Raw genomic sequence first — 22,273 nt, 5'->3', positions numbered from 1 at the left:
ATAAGATATGAAAATATATACACACATATATACAAGCACATATCTATCTGTCTATGTGCATACATAAATAATACACACATGTATTTACATGCAAAACAATGGACTCAATGAAGCACATTTAAATGGGAAAAAATGAGAGGTTGTTTCTAAGTAAGGATAATCAGGGACTGATGTGTGTTATGAAGAGCATGACTGATTGATGGAGAAGCATAACAGCCTGTCATTGTTAAAAGTATTCTGTAGAAGGGAAAACTGTTTTGTGCAGAGAAAGAAATTATAAGAAGGAAGAATGGCTTCTCATATCATTGCTATGAGTTTTCTACCTGGAATGTTATCTTTTGGAAGTAATGTCAGGACCAGAAACATAGGTTTTTCTTTTATGCACTGGAAACTGTCTCATAAACATCAATCCTACTTTGGATAATAGAATTAGGACTGGAAGGCATATTACAAATCACATAATTCAATCCCTTCATTTTGCAAATGAGGCAACTGAGGCCCAGAGAGATAAAATACATTTCCTTAATTCATGTAGGTAATAATTATAAGAGCGAGGATTTGAACTTAGATCCTCTGACTCCAAGTTCAACCTTTTCCCTACTGCATTTTTAAAAGTTTCCCTAAATAACCCATATTTTCCCACATCTGACTTCTACTGATTGAACCAATATGAGAGATATTTAAATTAAAAAACTGAAAGTCATTAGAACGAGGACAGTTTTAGTAGCATGGCTTCTCCAGAACTTTACCCAAACTCTGTAGTCTATCTAACTTGGTCTCCTCTCAATTCTTGACACTCAACATTCTATCTTCCCTCTCCCTGGTTTTGCACTGGCCATTCCTTATGCCTGGAACACATTCTTTCCTCACCTCAGACTCAGAATTTCTTACTTCCTTCAAGATTTCGCTCATGCTTCGTTTTCTTTTTTTTCTTTTTCTTTTATTAATTTCTTTTGATTTATCAACAATCATTTCCATAAGCTTTTGAGTTTAGAATTTTTCTCCCCTCCCTTTCCACCTCCCTCCCCAAGATGGCACACTATCTGATATAGGCTATACATATACATTCCTACTAAGCATATTTTCACATTAGTGATGTTGTAAGGAAGAATTAGAACCAATAGGAGGAACCATCAGAAAGAGGAAACAAAACAGAACAGAAGGAAAAAAAATGCAGAGAGTATGCTTCAATCTGCATTCAAACTCCATAGTTCTTTCTTTGGATGTTGATAACATTTTCCATCATGAGATCTTTGGAGATGTCTTAGATCCTTCATGCATCATTTTCTACACGTCTCTGTTGATCCCTTCAGTTGCTGGTGCTCTCCCTTCCTGACTATTTTTTATTTGTCTATAATACATCATATACATTTTGTATTCATTCTGTATATAATTCTACCAACCAATCATTAAGCATTTATTAAGTGTTCACTGAGGGCCAGGCATGGAACTAAGTGATGAGGATATAAAGAATAAAGTAAAACAGTCCTTTGCTTTGAGGAACTTACATTCTAATGGGGAAGACAACATGGATATATGTGTATACATATACACATATACATACACACATACAATACATAGATACACATACACGCACATACATATTTATACAATACACATATTGCACTAACATGCACATGTACACACGCACATACATGTGTATTCACAGACATAATACACCCACACACAAGGTATATATATACGTGTACATTCATACACACACGCATACATATGTGTATATATTCACATACCTACTCACACCACATATGCATATGTGTACATGTATAGACACATATGTACATATACACATGCACATAATGTGTATATAAAATGAATTCAAGATAAGGAGTGCTTTTTTGCGGGGAGGGAGTGCTTTTGCAGCTTGGGTGGTCAGAAAAGGCTTTAAGTAGAAGGTGATACATGAGCTGAGTCTTGAAGGAAATGGAAGATCCCAAAAGGTGGCAGTGAGGACGAAGTTTATTGGAGGTATGGGGAGATGGAGTGCATGTATGAGGAACAGCAAATAGGATCATGGAGTATGCAGAGTATGCAGGAGTAATTAGTAAGAAGATTGTAAAAGAAGGCTACCAGTTTGTAAAGGGATTTAAAAATTGGAGAAGTTTCTATTTGATTCTAGAGGCAACAGGGAGCCATGGGAGTTTATTGAGTAGGGAGTGACGTCTGAATTACAAAAAGCACTTTGGCAATGTGGTAGGAACAGCATCTGTTTTATGTAGGTGGGCCTGGTTTTTCTTTAAGGGGCAAAGAGATTATCCTCCATATTTGGTTGATCCAGGACACTGGAGCTAGTTCAGCTGGCCTTGCTTCCTTATTGACTGAGGCATAAAAAGTCCAATCTAGTGGAGATTTAGCAGAATCCTCACAGCATTCTGAGACATATTTCTGATCCAGCATTGTCATAGCAAATTCAGAGGTAGAGGGAAGTAGCATCTATTTTAATTACAAATTAGAAATTATTCTTTTAAATATCCTTTGAGGTGTTTTATTGTAAATAATTAAAAAAAATAACTGTATGCTCCACGCATGTTAAACTGGATTCCAATAATGATCTTGTATTATTGAATTGACTTCAGTTAGGTCTGTTGCAAAACAGACAGCTACATGCAGGGTGGATTGGTATAGGGAAAGTCTTTACGTACTGAGCAAGAACAATTAGGAGGCCATTGCTATGGTCCAAGCGAATTGATAAAGGCCAGAACTGAAACAGTGTTTGTGAGCAGGAAGAGGCATTGTTGTAGAGGCAGAGATGACAAAATTTGTCAATTGGATCAATAAATGGGTTTAGTGAGAGTCAAGATAGGTCAAGAATGCTAAACAAGAATAGGCCATTAAATTTGACAAGAGATTATTGGCAACTTCAGAAATTAGTTTAAATTGAATGTGATGAAATTTAAAACCATATGGTCAGGGAGGGGATGGGTAAGAAGAAGAAGAGGAGAGTAAATGTAGGCCTTAAGAATAGATAACTTTTTCAAAGACTTTGGGAAGGAGAGGAACTTAGTTGTGTTTACAGGCAACAGGTAAGGAACCAGTTAACAGGGAGAAATTAAAGTCAGTCAACAAGCATTTATTAAGCACCTACTATGTGTCAGGCTGCTCTAAGCCTTGGAGATACAAAGAAAGGTAAAAGAGTCTCTGATCTCAAGGAGCTCACAGTTTGATAGGGAAGACAAACTCAAACAACTGTGTACAAACAAGATGCATATAAGATAACTTGGAAAACTTTGTAAGAAAAAGGAATGTCAACTTTATACAAAAGGTAATAGGAAGTCACTGAAGATTTTTTGAGCAGTTGAGTGACATGACAAGATAATAAGGAAGATTGGTTGTCAATGTTGAGAAGGATGACTGTTGGATGGAGCAGAGAATTGAAGTGAGAGGACCAGTTAGGAGGTTTTTGGAGAGGGTGGGGATGAGGGTCTGAATTAGGGTGGTGTGTTGAGAATAGAAAGACAGAGATGTATTTCTCCATTCTCCCCCCTACCCAGACTCCCAGAAAGATCTCAACCTTGATCAAATCCACTTGTAGAATGGACAGGAAATAAGGGTCAGGGGTATAAAATGTGCTTGGGCATACTGCTACACTAATAGCTACAGAGACCAGAAATAAGTAGAAAGGATGGGACTCAGTATTTTTTAAAAGTCTCCTTCATTTTAATTTTTATATTGTATATATTTCACAAGTTTTACTTGCAATAAGCACTTTGACATATTACTTCTTTACTTGCCAAACTGACTGAGTCAGAAATGCCAAGAAGAGGAAAGGGAGGCAAAGGGAAGAGTTTTAGTTCTCTTGGCCATTGAATGGCCATAAATTTTCCTCAGGGAATCCACATTCCTAACACAATGCTGGGTAAAGGCATTCAATAAATATGCATCAATTGATTCAAAGTCATACATTAATTTAGCTTTTCTCTGCATTTTATGAAGATTTAATACGTTCAAAGCTAGAAGGAACTAAAGAAAGCTGTCAATTTGCCAGTATTTATTAAGCATCTTTTATTGAACAAGAAAAGAAACCAAATGCTATGGAAGTATAATGACAAAACTTAGGTCCAAAGAAGAAATATGAGAAGAAATCTCCCCCAGGGCTTTGCAGTGATGAAAACTGTGAATGTTTAACACTGCATGTAATAGATTGGTTATTATCGCTGAACTTTTTTCCTCCTCTTAAAATTTTTTTGTCATATGAGATTACTCTTTGGGGGAGTGAAACATTGGGAAATGCAGTTTTAGGGGATATGAAAACAAAAGATCTCAATAAAAATTTACTTAAAAATAAAGAATTTATAATTAGTTCAGACTCTGTAAGTGTCTTTGTAAGGTCTCTATCTCCCCAGTAAAAACTGACCAAAAATCTATCAAACATGAAATATGATGTCTGCCTTCAAGGAAAATAAAATTTAGTTGATAAAATACATTTTGCATAGATACAGTAGAGCATAGATCAATAAAAGATAATGCTCCATATAATTAGGGGCTAAATACACACATATGTACATGTGTGTGTATGTGTGTGTGTGTGTGTGTGTGTGTGTATGTGTGTGTGTATTCTATATGGCCTCTCCAATGCCCAGGGAGTAACCAGAAAGACTACTGTGGAGGAGATCCTGACCTTGGCCCCAAAGGATGATAGAATTTGAATTTATAGAGGGAATAGGGAGAACATTCTAGACAGAAGGAATAACAGAAACAAATCTTATGAGCATATTCAAGAGGTGCCCAACTGGGATTGTTTTTAAAAAGAGAGATAGTGATATAATTTATTCTGAGAGTGATTTGCCTATCTTTCAAAATAACATTTCAAGGCCATAGATATTTATTGAGGAACCACACTAGGAATAACTGCACTAGGAACTGTAAAAAAAAAAAAATATGTATACACACACCCACACTATACATATACACATATACATACACAAATATTTGTATATATGTGTGTGTAGGTTCCTGACCTCAAGGAACTTACTATCTAGTTTAAGAATGAATAATTATTATAATATTAAATAATTCAATTTAACAACTACTGTCAGTCAGCAAGCATTAGCTAAACACTTTCTTATATACTAGGTACTATGCTAAACTCAAGGAATACAAAGAAAGGTAAAAAACATGATACCTGCCCTCAAGGAGCTCACATTCTAAGGGTGAGGGGAGACAAGTCCAGCAACTCTGTAATACAAAACATATATAGAATGGATGGAAGGTAATCTCAGAAGAGGAGTAAAATCTGGGGAAGAAGAGTGGTAAATGGGAAAAACCTCTTGCCAAACATTGAATTTAAATTTAATTTTGAAGGAAGTCTGAAAATATAGGAAGTGAAGGGAGAGCATTCCAGGGAAAGGAGACAGCCAGTGGGAAGGCATAAAGCTGGAAGCTAGAGTGTTGTGTTTGAGAAACGGAAAGGAGGAAGTTGTTGCTCAATCATAAAATACATGTAAGAAGACTGGAAAGATAAGAAAGGGCAGGATTGTGAAGGACTTTAAAAGCCAGAGGATTTTGTATTTGATTCTGGAGGTAATAGGGAGTCACTAGAATTAACTAAGAAGGGGCATGGCATGACTCGACCTGTGCTTTAGGAAGAACACTTTTTAAAATTTTTATTTTTTGTTAATTTATTTTGAGTTATCAACAATCACTTCCATAAACGTTTGAGTTTTCTCCCCTTCCTTCTCAACCTCCTTCCCCAAGATGGCATCCAATCTGATATAGGCTATACATATACATTCTTATTAAACATATTTTCATATTAGTCATGTTGTAAGGAAGATTTAGAACCAATAGGACGAAGCACAAAGAAAGAGGAAACAAAACAAAATAGAAGGAAAAAAAAGGAGCAAATAGTATGCTTCGATCTGCATTCAAGCTACATAGTTTTTTCTTTGGATGTGGATAGCAATTTCCATCATGAGACTTTTGGAGATGTCTTTGCATGTATGATGGCCTGGGTTCTATGTTAAGTGTTTGGGATGAAAATATATAAAACTGTATCTGCCCTTAAGGAGTTTATATTCCACTTGGGAAGAGGGGGGAGGAATTAAGGGCAGTAGGAAGAATTCAAATGATCCTATTCAAGTCAATTTAATTCAACAAGTGGATTCAATTCTCGATCTTGTTAAGAACTGATAGCGTGATATTCAGCAAATAAATTGTCATCTCTGGGTCTCCATTTCATCATCAGTAAAATGAGAGAACTGGGCTAGGTAATCTCTAAGTTTCCTTCCCCTTCTAAGATTTGTGATTCTATATAATATTTATTGAGCACCTACATGCAGGTAATTGCGTTAGAAATGGATTGTGATTTACATTCCATCATCGTTTATGGGCAGATATTCCTCTTCTCGTTTACCACTTCACGTTCCTAGAGACTGCATGATAAAGTTTCATTGTTGTATGTGTGATCTTCTCTGTTCTCTTAAAAATAATATTATAATTGGAGTTTTTAGAGCTTGACTAAGAACTTAAAATAAAAAAAATCATATGAGCAATATTTTACAAAGGCAAAGACAGAACAATTATAATTTTCTACTACCATAAAAACATTTAGATATCTTGCCAAAAAAACCCTACAAGTCCTACAAAAAGGGCATCAGGACATTAGTCATAGAAAAAACCCCAAATGTAGCAAATATATCCCAAATGTACGAAATTGAATCTATGCCTCACACATGATACAATTCTAAAATAGACAAACTGTAATATACATTGTTAAAAGATACACTAAAACTTTAGACTATTTCTTAAGAATATAGCATTGTTTGTTTCAATCTGGAATGATTTTAAGAGATTGTCTAATCCAACTTCCAGTCAGCTTTGGTACTCATACCTCATAAATACTGTCTGCCATTCTGATTGGAGGCTAGAGTCATGAATTCCTCTACTTCCACCTAAGGAGGGTCTACAGATATTTGCTCATTTTCTCCCTGGCTGTACTCATTTTGGATTTCTTTTGTGTGTTGTATTCCCTCATAGATTGTAAACTCCTTGAAGGTAGGGATTTTTTTTTTAATCTGTATCCTTAGTACTAAGCACAGTGTCTGGCACATAGTAGGTGATTAATAAATGTTTATTGACTATTGACCTCTTTATTCATGACTTCAATATATTTGTGTTCTTACTAAAGTGAGTATTGGTGTCAATTCCTTCCAGACTGCTTCCTCATTTCTAATTTTGGGTCCAACCCATTTTTCTATAGCTACTACCCCAGAAACATGTACTGATATACTTAATAAAACATTTAATTAAATATATGTATATACATACATATACATATATACATGCATATATAATATATATTTGTCTCCTTAGCACTTTGTGGAGTTGAGAAGGGAATGATTGAGATATCCCAAGTGCTGATCACACTTTCTTATCTTGTGGGATTTTTGTTCATGTATCCTCCAGGGAATATTTACTCAATGTCCTGGAAATCTTCCTGTAAGTCTTTTTGTGTCTTGTAGGTATCAGTGTGTTATCAGTTCTCCCCTTTAAAATATGACCAGCCTGCTTTCTTTTATAGTCATACATTTTTTTCATTTATATTCCTTTTGCTGCTCCTTATGTATAAGCCATTTTTATAACATGAATATAATTATATGTTATAATATGTGATATGATACAATGATATTATTTAATATGATGTAATATGATATGATTCAATACAATATTATATGATATAATAAAATATAAAATAATATAATTTGACTATAATAGTCCATTAGACTATGAGCTCTTTGAGAGCAAGGTCTATTTGTTTTTTGCCTTTCTTTGTGTCTATAGTGTTTAACACAGTGCTTGGTACATAGTAGGTGCATGATAAATATTGGTTGACTGGCTAACTGACTGTTTTAGCCTACTGTCACTGACCATGTGTGTCTCCACTGCCCTTTAGTTACCTAGGACTTTGATATTAGGGAGAATGGCTAGAGGAACATTTGTATTGAAGTGATGAACTTTTGTACCAGGGTATGTATGTCACAGTATTTCCTACATTCCATTTGCCAAAAATGAGGGGGAGATGTTGGAAACTTTGTGATATTTCTGAAATGCAATCCAGTCTGCTTCCTTCTTTCCAGTTTTAGGCCTAAATCATTGTTCATCTATAATGGCTATCTTACAAATATGGACTGATATGCTAAAGAAAAAATCTCAGTAACTATAATTTTGTTTGTCTTTTTAGTATTTAGAAGCACTTTGTAAGGATGAGGTGGGGACAATTGGGATGTTCCAGATCCTTAAAAAAACTAAAAACCAAAATAAAAACTTTCAGAGAGATTTAGGGTGATGAATTATTTTTCTTCAAATAAATTTCCTCATGATTTTAGGGTTATTTAAAGCAAAACAGTAACAACAGCTCACACTTCATTAACCTGATATTTTAAAAACACTTTTACATAGATAATATCACTTTAAATCCTAGACCTTATCTCTAATACTTAGGAAGCTATGTGTGATCTCAAACAAGTCATTTAATTTCTCTGGGACTCAATTTCCTCATCTGTAAATAGGAGAACAGTTATTTTCAGGTCTAAATCTATGACCCCGTGATTTAGTAAATAGTAGAATTGAGGTATAAGTGTTCATTAAGCAGTGGTAAATAGGTGGAGGGCTTCATGTGGAAGGAGATGGGAATCATCTGGGTTCTAATGTCTTTTCCTTTATCCACTGATTTTATAATCACTACATTTTAATGATATAATTCATATAATACATATCAATATACATAATTGACATTATATTATATTATGCCATGTTATTTCATACATTTTATTAATTATATAACTTAATATCATGCCATATATTAATTATGTAATATCACACATGTAATATCACATAATTTTATATTATGCCACATTACATTATGTTGTAATGTATATACTGTAATATAATCTATTATACTTTTTGATACATGGAAGCTGTGGTATTGGAAAACTGTTTGTGAAATGTATAGAATTATTAACATAAATTCTAAGAATCCAGAAGGGATTGATGGGGAAAGAAATAATGCATCTTCTGGTAAAACATGTAGTACCAAAGTATCAATCACTTAAACTTGTTTCTTTATCTGACTAGCAAAAAGTTCTTACCCTCCCCTTGGAAGTTTTGTGTGCAACTCCTGTTCTGACTTTGTTTCCTTGGTGTATTTGTCTCTTAAACACATGCCACCAGCTTCATCCTATAACTTCTCCCTGAGAAAGAATTAGTATTTGGTTAAGATAGGTTTATATAAAGATCTGTACTCTCCTTAATTTTTACTGTAAAATGAGAACATTGGCTTAGAGAATCACTAAGCTTCCATTAAGCTCTAGCATCTTATAAAGCTAACTCATTTTACAGATAAGGAAATGGAAACCTGTAGACATTTCCTGCATTTCAAATCTTGCTAATTTGATTAGTATTTGATAGTTCATATTAATAAACATGTATTGAAAACCTATGATATGCAAGGCACTAAGGTTACAAAAACAAAAATAAATAATGCCTCCCTTCCAAAAGCTCACATTTCTACCTGAGGAAAACAATTTGTGTATAAATAAATAAATACAATATGTATGATAAATACAAATTAATTTGGGGGAAGGTAAAACCTTGTATAGAAAATGACACCTGAGCTGAGCCTTGATGGAAGCTAGGGATTCTAATAGGCATAGGTGAGGATGGAGGACATTTCAGAGATGAACTACAAAAAGGCACCGGATCAGGAACTGGAATGTTGGATACAGGAAACAACCAAGAGGTTGGTTTGGTTAGAACGCAGAGTGTGCAAGGAGTTCGTATAGAACCAGTATAGTAGAATAGGTTGGACTTAGAACGCAAAGGTATTAGTGCCTTCTCCAATATCACAAATGTAGTAAATATCACAGCTGCAATTAAATATAGGTCTTCTGACCCCATCTCCAGTACTCCTTCCATTGTACCCTACATGTATAGATATATCCCCTTCCAAATTGGGGCAATGTTCTGAGTGGAGTGACTGACTACCATTCATGGAATAGGGACTATCCAAGAAATTCATTGACCTCAACTCCCCCACATCTTCCCCTTCCAAAAAGAGACAGAAAAAAAAACACACACACAGATGAATGGGGAGCTTTTAACTTTTGTGAAATGGAGACAATAATATCTTTAGTATCTATATCATAGGATGATGTCTGGAATTCTCAAAGATGCCCTAAAGTTGATGAAGCATGGTCTCAATGTTGCCATATCAGAGATTCAACCAAAATGATTCCTGGAAAGGCTTTGTCAAAGTAATGCCAATTAAAACCACCATGAATTTTCACTTTGATTGACAAAGATAACAAAAGACAAAAATGGTAAATGTTGGAAAAGCCAAAGAAAGACTGGCACACTAATTGACAGCTAGTAGAGACATGGATTTGCCCAGCCACTCTGGAAAAGAATTCAGAATTATACTAGGAAAGTCAATGGTATCTCCACTAGGCATACACCTGAAGTAGGTCAGAGGCAGAGGGAAAGGTCCCATATATACCAAAATATTTGTAGCAGTAATTTCTGTATAGGCAAAGAAATGAAATAAAATTGGATGCCCATGAATTTGGAATGTTTGAACAAAAATTGTGGTGTATACATGTAATGGGATGATATTATACCAAAAGAAGTGGTGCATATGAAAAATTCAGAAAAACTTAAAATTTTATTAAACAAGCCCAGGAAAACTGTTTAAATAATGACTAGAATAAGGAAAGGGAAAACACTAAACTCTGTTTAATACAATGGCCAATTGTGGCTTCACAGAGTGTGTGCTATAGGATGCTTTTGGCCTCTTGGCAGAAAGACTGGTGCAGGATGAGATGTACATTATCAGATATAGTCAATGTGCTTTTTCTTCTGTTTTTAGAATATACAATGTCTAAAGAAATTTCACAAATTTATTCAAACTGAGCTGCTTTAAAAATTTTTATTATGCAGCATATGTATCTTGGCAATACAATGATTTAAAATACAAATAGCATCTACTTCAAATTCTGTGCACTTAATACATTTTTTTCAATAGATGTTCCCCATATATTCCCAATAACGGTAATATCATTACCATTCCTACCCCATCAAGGCAGCACATTGAAATACTTATTTTTATTTATTGGTTATTTTTAGTGGTGAAATGATATAGTGCATTATGACCATTTCTTTGACCACTGTCACTGGTTCAGTGCTTGCCATTTTAATTCAGAGCAACACCACTATGCAATAATGAATTACATTGAAATAAATGCTCCATATCATAGCATAAATACACTTTGTTGTTTTGTTTTTTAAAAATTAATCTGTCCTTTAATTTTTAAAACATCAATAAAATATTAAAAAAAAGAACAGTCTTGCCATTATGGACTTACTTCCAAAAGAAAGCTGACTTCCAGTCACTAGGAAGGCACCAAACATATAATCACACTAGGAATAGAGGAAAGGAAAACTCAGGCACTACATAAATGATCCTCTGATCATTTTTCCATAGGTCAATATTGCAGGAGTGACACAAAAAGACATGGCCAGATCTATAATATTTTGTGAATATCCCAAATAATGAGTCTTTGCATTACTGAACCATTGATATTTGCCTGGGTCAGAATCTCTTTCTGCATACAACCAACTTGTCAACAATTTCCACATTTGCATCATCTATTTGGCTATCAGAAACTGGCACTGACTTCTCCCTTAAATTGCTATATACCTGTAATAGCAGCACAATGCAGCCTAGTTAGAACTGGATTCCCTACTTCTCATATCCATATTTCTGACCCATCTAGTAGTTATAGATGCTACCACTTTCTGGCAAGATGCTTACATAGATAGTCGGAAATTCTAGTATTTTTTTTTTTATTGTTCCACTTTTTCAGGTTAGTTGCATTTGGGATAAGTAACATTCATAATTTGTATTTAGCTCCTTTAATTTTGCGTTATTGTACATCCCTTTGGAGTTCAGGAAGAATCTTTCTCTGAGGATACCTATTCCTTTCTTGGAGATAATATCTTGGAAATAGACAAAGAGACAGTGTCATGTTCTTTACTGCAAGACCCTTGATTATTCTACATAACCCATGCTGAAATGCAGACCACAAGAATACAGCCAGGGCTGTAAATTCTCACAGGAACAAACAAACAAACAGAACAGAGAAGGTATCCAGTCTTGTATGTTGGTGAAAAAGGACTATTAATCCCTGATTACGTGGGCAGAGATTTGCCCAGGCTTAATGGTCTTGGAGTAAGCATCCAGATATATTAGGCAGCCTGAGCAAAGGAGGACACATATATTCAACAAATGTAGCCTAGGTGTAAGGTACTCAGTGGCCTGTGGTTCCAGGGACTCACATACTGGGTGTTGAACGTATATTCCACATGGGGGTTGTTGCCTGGGTGTACTTTGTCCTCTATCACTTTGAGCTGTGGCCAAAAGTGAATTGTCTCATTGTAGGGACCCAATCATCAGTTATTTGCAGACCAAGATGCTTGCCCAGTACTCCATTCCTAGTCTCGTGGTGTTTTGGAGTGGTCTTTGCGAGTACTGGTACTGCATAACCCACAATAACGCCATCACAAGACCATGGTAGGTAAGGGCCTTAGTCAATTGATTTCTCCCTCATTCTGTCTCTAAACTTCTATCTCCTGCTTCTCTAAACCCTGTCATGCAGACTCATTGCAAAGTGTCTTGAGCATCATAGTAAGCACTAAATAGATATTTTTGAATGAGATTGAATTGCCCAGTCTTTTGTTAACAAATGTGAAGTTTTCTTTGTGCAGTGTAGTAGTGGGAGAAGGCATGGGTGACATATACACATGTAGGTAAAATAGAGCTTCTTTTGTTCATATCTGGGCTAAATGGTTCACTCTTGCAATGATGTTAAGGCAAGAGACAGACTCATGACCAGATCTCCAGCAACATATTACTGCTGTTGGCTTTTATAGGCTAGTATGCCTGCCTTCAGTCAAAGAGAGGCAGAAAATACAGTAAAGAAAGAATGTGGCTGATATGCCACCACCATAAAAGAATAATGTCCTTTGGGAAAAGATCACAAGAGACAAGATATTATTTCATTCCCCATTGTGATGTATTCTTGATTTCTAGCCAGATTTCCATACTTAAAATCATTGTTACAGATCCTTTGTCTTCCTCTTCTCTAGTCCTTGGATATAGTTATCTTGTAAAATATGGCTTGACTCAGCATAGCATCCTATTTACAACCAGGATCACCACTTGGACCATGCCATTTTCCCTCAGGAGTGTTCTTTCATTTCCCTAAGCTCTGTGAATTGACTCCTGATAATTGGCATGGGTTAATATTGCCATGGTCCTGGACATGAATATACTTATTCTCTCTTTTCCAGAATTCTTGACAACTCCTTTGCCATTTGTCCTTCTAGGGTAGTCATAGATTTAATTATAGGTCTGCATTCCTGTGACAGAACCAATTTTCCCTGACACCTATACCTGGAACTACTGGAGAAACTAAGTTTGAATGAAAACACTTCCTTTTATGGACTGTGTATCACCAGAACCAAGTGCCTTCCTTTTCCTATATAAAATCACAGATATCAAGAAAACTGACCAGTTTTTGGTTAATGTGATTTATATGGCTATTTTAATATCGTACCACTATGTGAACAATCCTATTAGGCACTCTTCAGATACATTCTAGTCATTAAAATGAATTAAAATTCTTGTTGAATTATCATTTGAACTTGTGTTTCTGTTTGGCTCAAGAGGCATTTTTTTAAGCACCTGATAAGAAGCAGTGGATAGAGAGCCATACTTGGAGTCAGGAAGTCTTGGGTTCGAGTTTTGTCTCTGACACAGATTGGCTATGTAAACCTAGATAAACTGCTTAACTTTTCTGCACCCTTAGGAGACTGTTTAAGACTATAAGTTTCAGAGAAGGCAGTAATCTACATTGTTAGAATAAATTTCTTCAAGGCTAGTTATGTGTACAAATAAAATCACAAGTCTGGTACCTTCCCCCTACCAAAAAAAGTGCCTCTGTGTTAGGTGCTTGAGATACAAAGACAAAATGAAATAGTCCTTTCTCTCAAGGACCTTGCCTTCTTCCAAAAACATTATCTAATTTGGCCCCCCCAAACATCCTGTGAGATAAATACTATTATATCCTCATTTTCAAATGAGGAAACTGAGGTTAAACTAGGTAAAATGACCTTCGGCACACAGCTTGTGAGTGCTGAAGGAGAGATTTGAGCCCATGTCTTACTGATTTGAGGTTCAGAATTTCATCCATCATAGTATGTTTTGTTGTCATTCAGTCATTTTAGTCATGTCTGACCCTTTGTGACCTCACCTGGGCTTTTTTTTTTTTTTTTTTGGCAAAATGAAGTAGTTTGCCATTTCCTTCTCCAACTCATTTTACAGATAAGGAAACTGAGGCAAACAGAGTTAAATGACTTGCCCAGGGTTACACAGCTAGTAAGTATCTGAGGCCAGATTTGAACTCAGGTCTTCTTAACTTGAGGCCCAGTGCTCTATTCACTGCGCTACCTTTGTTCTTATTGAAAAAAACAACAACTGGATTTAGACTTATACATTTATATTCTCTATATGAAGAGAGAGCAAATTGTGTAGTTGAAGAAGGAACATTAGATTTCTCAAGCAATGAGAGATGCCATTTAGTTTACTAGAAGAGACCATTTGCTAGACAATGTGGCTAGTAAGTGAAGGAAGGAGTCAGTGCTGCCAGTTGACAGGGATTTCTGCCAGTTTTCAACCTGTTTTTGGCTCAGCACATCTTGAAGTTTTCCTCTGCAATGGAAGAGTGGGAGAACATGCAGGTCACACATATACATAAGGGTAAAACAGAACTTCTGTTTTTCTTGACCAGGATAAAAATAGCTTTTCTCCCTTGTTGATAAACATGGTCAACCCTTGTCATGGAGGATATGTCTTTGAATCTTATCTGGTAGAAAAGATTAGTGTCTAAAAGCTCAAGGGAGAGATCTCAGAATCATAGATCTGCCCAAGGAAACTGGCTGAATCAACTTTTTGTACCTTGAGAAGGAAGCAAAACCCATTTAAACTGTGAACTTGGCTAAATTTGTTTAAATTAGGATTTGTTGAACCTCTTCCTCCTGGCAGCATGAAATGAACACCATGTTGTCTGGTGCTTTGTAGCTGATACAAAATACAGTGAGCAGATTTGTTCAGCCCAGGTCCCCACAGTCAAATACTTGTCTGGCTTTTATTGGCTCACCATCCTTTAAAAGGTGATCATCTGAACCATAGCAGCTTGTACCAAAGTGGTAGGCAGGGTCCTGTTGAAATACTGCAGTATGGTGCATTTTTAGAGATAGCTTTCTTAAAAGGACTTTTCATAGGCTCATAGCCTTTAGAGAAGGAAAATATCTCAGAGGTGATTAAGCCTAACACCTCTCTCACCTCACCCCTCCTCCCCATTTCATGGATGAAGAAGCCAAAGCCCTGAGAAGGAAAAGGACTTGCCAAGATCAAACAAGTATCCTAGAATCATAGAATTTATGAGCTAGAAGGAATCTCAGAAGTCATGTTGTCAAACCCATACCTTGACAGAAATCTCTTCTAAAATTTCCCCAAAGTGATAGCTAGCTTTTGCTTGAAGTACCTTAAATAAGGGGGACTATACCATGTACAAGGCAGCCCATTCCATTTTCTGATAGCTCTGTTAGGTTTATTTCTTCTTATATCAAGCCTAATTCTGCCCCTCTGAAACCTCTGCTCATTGCTCCTATGTCTATTCCATGAGGCCACGCAGAGTCAGCGTATCCCTACTTCAAATGGCATCCTTTCCAATACTTGAAGATACCTATCATGACTCCTCTAAGTCTTCTCATCTCCTTGTTTCCTGCCTTGTCTCCCTCCTATCTATCCTATCTTTGATACAGCAGCTGAAATGATTTTCCTAAAACAGAGAACTGACCATACTACTTCCTACATCAATTCCAATGGGTTTGTATTACCTTAAAGATTATATATAAGCTACTGCTTAAAACCCTTCACAACCTGCTTCCAACTTAGATTTCCCATCTTAAAAGACATTACTCGCCTTTATACACTATATGATCCAGCCAAACTGGCCTTCTTACTATTCCTCACCCACAATCCATCTGCCACCTGCAACATCTTTGCACCAGCTATATCTTACATACTTCTCCTTACATGCCCCTCTGAGAATCCTTAGTTTCCTTTGAAGTCCAGCTCAAGTACCATCTTCTACATGAAGCCTTTGCATCCCCTATAACTTACTAGTACCCCGGCAAAAATTTAATTTTCATATATTTACACACGCACATGTCTCTCCTAAAAGAGCAAGAGTTCAATGAAGGCAAAGAGGGCTTCATTTTTGTCTTTATATATCCTCAATTCCTAGCATATAGTACATAGCACATAGCAGGTACTTGTTGATTGATTAAGAATAAATAAATAAATAATGCTTCAAGTAAAGACATTTACAACAGCCTTTTAGTAATTGCTATATAATGCCTATGTTTCCAGTCAAGTATTCATAGCTGAGAATACATTAAAATAAGGGAAACTAAGGGGGTGGAGGGGGAGATACCTAGAAGAGGGAAATTCTCTTCTTTTCTCTATATCTTTCCCTTAAAATGGAACAAATGTACCATTTCTATCTACTGAGGCATAGCTTATTAGTTTGTTTCACTACAGCCAAATGAACAGTTTGACAATGATTAATGTCAAAAATCCAACCATTACCTTTCAGGCCTCCTAAAGACAACCAGACTTTCTAAAAGAGAGGAGTCAGAGATTTCAAATGCACCTTTAGCGAACAGTGGCCACAAATAAACAACTTTAAGTAAGACTGAAATATGAAAATCCAGAGTTATGGAGTACAATAAATTCTTAATCAGCTCCTGCTTTCTTGAGGGTCTATAGCGAATGTGTAAAGCTCTAGCAGTGTAATAAACAGTTTTTGGTTCATAAGGACCAGATTCATATCCTGGTGGGGCACACTGACCTCAAGGCTCTTCTCCAAGTCGCTGGCTATTATACACCTACCTCAGCCTCAGAGAAAACCACTTAAAGCTTAAGTTGCCTTGTATCTTGTGTATCTCCAAAAGGAATTAACAGAGATATTTCTAGAAAGGTACTTGCTGTACAAAGTAGATCAGGTATAGAACAATTATTTTTTCTACTACCAAAGAAGTGCTTAAAACACAAAAGAGGCAAAAGAATGCACTAATAAATACTTAAAACATAAAATTGTAATTTGTAACAAAGGAATCATGGAAGGCCACAAACAAATATATAACAAGCACAAGAAAGGCAGTAAGTGCTTACAAATTAACCAATTATGAAATACCAGGTACTTCTATGAAGACTATTTCAAAACTATTTCTGGCATATTTTTGGATCCTCTAACCATTTTTCTTATACTTTTCTGCCTGGGTGTGCTGTACTTTATCTCCATCTTTCAAAAATGTGGTGCCTTGATCAGGGCACTTCAGATATGGCCTGTGTAGAACAGAGCATAGATGAGTCTCATCAGTTCTTTATAGTAGAAGCGTCACACTCCTGGAGGGTGTGAAAGGCCTGCAAAACTCCACCAAACCAGATTAAAATGTAATTGGGAAATGTTTAACAAAATAAATAATACTATTGTATTATAATTTATGTTAATTTGTGGTTTGCTAAGTCAGCAGAGATCTTATCTATTGAATTTGACACCACTACTACTATGACTCTCAATGAAGCCTAGGACAATATTAGTATTTTTTTTTGAACTGCCATGTTACTATTGACTCATATTGAATATTAGTTCACCAAAATTCTTAGATCTTTTTTGTATGAACCACTTTCTAGACACATTCCCAATTGGGTATTCATGAAATTGATTTTTGGAACCTGTATAGAATTTTATATTTATGATAAGAATAATAGTTAAAATTTATACAGTGTTTATTAAGTGTTATCTTTTAATTATTGTTTGGTTATACCTAATTTAAAAAAAGTTTGGAATGCAGGTTTGAGCTGAAAATTAGGATATTCCTTTATAGGTACAAGTAACAATAGTTATGATTATTAAGTGGTGTTTCTAGTAGCTGTTGGATTTCTAGTTTCCTAGCTGTTATTCTGCCTTTTCCTTTGTGATAACAGGGAAGTTTTTCTGGTATTTTTGCAACAATTAGTTTAGTCTGATCATGCAAAATGCCAATGTAGTGATCAATATGTGTTTTATCCTTTTCATAGACAATTGGAACACTGAAGACCAGTAGTTCAGCAAAAATCAGAAGGGTAATCTTATTGAAAACTGTAGCCAACTATGTCATCAGCTGTGTGAAGACAGAATCCACCAGGTCTTCCACCAGAAAGAGAAGGATGTTGACATAAACCATTGCAGCATTCTGATAATGATGGAAAGGTTCTGAGTTCAAAACAATGGTCATATCCAGAGAGGATTCGAATAGATGACTTCTGACTTCTGTGTAGCTTGTATGAGGGGCTCATACACCCTCATAAAGCTGAGGGTGATAGACTGGAAAGATCTTTTTGGATTCTGAATCTGCCATCCAATATGTTATCTATCCATCTAGAATTCATGTCATCTGAAAATTTGCTATCTAAGCCTTCATTCAAACCACTGATAGAAATGTTGGACAGCAAAGGGTAAAGAATATATTATTGGGACATTCCACTAAAGAAACCCCTCTAAAATGATATTCAGTCCATTAAAAGTGACTTTTTGTTATCATTTAGCCCATATCTTTCCATCTTACACAATGAGATATTTTGTTGAATGCTTTGAAGAATTCTAGGTATATTAATTTTGCAACCTTTCTTTGTAAAAAAAAAATCAAGTGGTGTTAGTCCATCATGAAGTGTTCTTGATAAACCCATGCCAGTGGTTTGTGGTCAGCACTTTAATGTCTAAACTCTTGCAAATTGTCCGTTTTATAATGAGTCATAGGATTTTTCTGGGAATAAAAATCAAGCTCACTGACAAGAGTCTATTTTGGGTTTTCTTTCAGGAGGTAACCATGTGATTCTTTCTATTTTCACTTTGCCCCCTGGATCAAATGAATCTGGTCAATTTTTATCAATGATTTTTTGAAATACGACATCTAGGCTTTTTATGGTCAAGTATTTCATGTATCTAATGATATATGATTAGATTATTTCTCCTTAACACGTTTGCTGGCCAGTAGTTTTTGATAGGAGATAATTTACATTTTCTGATTTTATACACACACACACACACACACACACACACACACACACACACACACACACATACACACATATTTCAACCAGGCAGCTGATGGCCCAGAGTACTGGGCCGGGAGTCAGGAATTCTTGAGTTCAAATCTGGCTTCAGATACTTACTATCTGTGTGAGCCTGGGCAAGTCACTTAACTTCTATTTGCCTTGGTTTTCTCCACTATAAAACAGAAGTAATAATAATAGCAACTATGTGTCAGGTTTGTTGTGAGGATAAAATGAAATAATATTTGTTAAAAAATGCTTAGCACAGTGCCTGGGATATAGTAGATGCTATAAAAATACTTATTTCCTTCCCCTCCCTTCCTTTCAGTCATTTGAGTTTGTTCTATTTCTTACTGTCCTGTGGAATGACTCATCTCTGACTGGTTCAATATAATTTTTAAAAGAGTCTGTTTTAAGGAATGAAGTTTATATTTTATTAAGTTGTTTATTCTCTTGCTGATTATATCCTTTAGATCTCTCATTTCCCCTACCATTATTTCCCATAGAACTCTCCTTTCATTTGTATTATTATTTAAAAAAAACCACTTGCTTCATACTGCTCAGGAATTTCAGAAGACTTTGTAGCAAATATTTAATTTTTTTGAGGTTTTGCTTGTAGTTGATATGGAACTCTTATTTTCTTCTGGTGTTGTGGTACCATGTCCTTGGCTCCATAATATTAATCAGCAGTAATTCTGTTTATTTATTTTTCCAGTCTTACTGAATTTTTCTGGGACCAGACTCTGTGTACTTCTGGAAGGAATGATGCGGGCTTCTTTATTATTGATCTGTATCATGTATGGGTAGAGATACTAAGTATAGTGTTCTTCATGAACCTTGGAGTTTCTGGTCAGTATATTGAGTGAGGTGTTCTACTTAAGGTGAGACATTCTGTGTTAGGTGATCTCATCCAGGATATGCCTCAATTGTTGCCTGTTGTCTAATCCTTGTAGTGACATATCTACAGTCTACAATGTAGCTCCTGGTACACAGCTTTGGGTTCCCACCATCCCTGGCTTGTTCCCAGTCTTTGAGATGGAAAGTTTCCCATAACCTGCACTACACAACTATTCTTTTCTATATGAACTCCCCTCCTCGCCAATTTCCACAGGCTTCTAGCTCTTTCTGTGATGGTCTGGGCTGGCAAAATGCAGTTATCATAATTTATTCTTGGATTTTTTGATAGTTTTAAAATCTTGTATACTTCTTTTTTTGTCCTTGCTGGAGTAATTATGAAAGAGCTGGGCTATTATTCTTCTATTTACCATGCCACCTTGAGGAGAATCTGACCTATAGTTTTATACATCACCTTCTTTTCTGTTTTGAAAATTGGGACAATTGACCTTCTCCGTTTCTGTGACATATCTCTAAACCCCTATAATCTTTTAAAGATTACTGTGGTGGTTGAAAAATCTCATTTGTTAGTTCTTTCAGTGCCTTGAAATGAGGTTTGTCCAGATCTCCTGTCTTGAACTCATACTGGGCAATTAGGTGCTCACTTTGTATCTCTCTGCTTATCTTGGATTATAATGCCCTATTAACCATTTTGGTACTGCCAGTCTTAAAAAAATCATTCTTTTTAGCAGCTAAAATAGAATCAGTAGGACTATTACTTCCTATAGCTCTTCCATTCACTACACACACACACACACACACACACCAACTCTCACAGCTCACATGTACTTTTTTGCCCTTAGTATTTATCAGAGAGTTTACATAATTCAGTCAATGAAGATCCTCAGGTGACATAATAAGAAATCCCATTCTAGTTAGAAATGAGAGATGAGTTATTGTAATATGTAGATATATAATGAGTGGTATTAGTGACCTGGCATAAAAATAGTGAAATATAGTTTCTCCTGAATGTATCTGGAATGTGATAGAGAGCCTCTCAAAGCTTGTCAGATCTGCTGAACATTATCTCCTTTTGGTGAATGATGATAAGAAGGAAACTTAGAGAGCATTTCTAAGAATTGTAAAGTCTTAGTTAAGAACTGAAGGAAAGCATTAGAGACATACATAGTACTTTCATTGCTACTACTGACTTAAAGTACAGGTTTAAGAAGAGAAATATAGATTTGGGAAATAAACAACTGGTTAAAAGGATGATGTCTGAGAATGGGATTGGCACTTCTAGACCATGGCTAAAGTGTCATAGGGCTTTTGGAAATGAATGAAAATCAACTAATAAGGACAGATAAAAATAGCTTTGTATGGAGCCTTCATAATCTGGTTAAGAGGAATTTAAACTGAAAACTAGAAGTAAAATGAGAATGTTGTCCTATATATCCACCAAAGTAAATGCATAAAAATAATAGCATTTATATAGCACTCTAAGGTTAGCAAACATGTGTTACCTCTTTTGAACCTCACAACCACTACATGAGGTAGGAATTCTTATTTTCATTTTACAGATTAGAAAACTGAGAGTGAAAGAAGGGAAGGCAGATTAGGGGAAGGGATATTCAGAATGCACACTTTCTTGGGGTGAGGGGAGGATGAGATGGGGAGAAAATTAGGAACTCAAAATCTTGTGGAAGTGAATGTTGAAAACTAAAAATAAATTAATAAAAAAAAAAAGAAAACTGAGAGTGAGAAATGTTAAGAGACTTGTCCGATGTCACACAGCTAGTAAATGGCTGAGGCAGTATTGGAAATCAAGTCTTCCTAACTCCAAGTTCAGTACTCTGACCACTATGTGACTCAGTTGCCTAGTAGAGTAGCTGGAATGGCACAGGAAGAGGAATATCAACAGACACAGTATTCAATAAGATAAGTAATAATAAAGCTTGTATATCTATGAACAAATGTACAGAGTTGCTCAGTCATGTCTGACCCTTTGGGGTTTTCTTGGCATAGATACTAAAGTGGTTTGCCATTTCCTTTTCTAACTCATTTTACAGATGAGGAAACTGAGGCAAACATGGTTAAGTGAATTGTCCAGGGTCGCATAGCTAGTAATTGTCTGAGGCCAATCAGGTCTTCTTGACTTTAGGGTCAGTACTCTATCCACTGTGCCACCTAAATTTCCCAAAATGA

Source organism: Vombatus ursinus, unplaced genomic scaffold, assembly GCF_900497805.2.
Source record: "Vombatus ursinus unplaced genomic scaffold, bare-nosed wombat genome assembly UNPS02001419.1, whole genome shotgun sequence".
Taxonomy (NCBI): Eukaryota; Metazoa; Chordata; class Mammalia; order Diprotodontia; family Vombatidae; genus Vombatus; species Vombatus ursinus.
Note: the sequence above shows the minus strand (reverse complement) of the source record.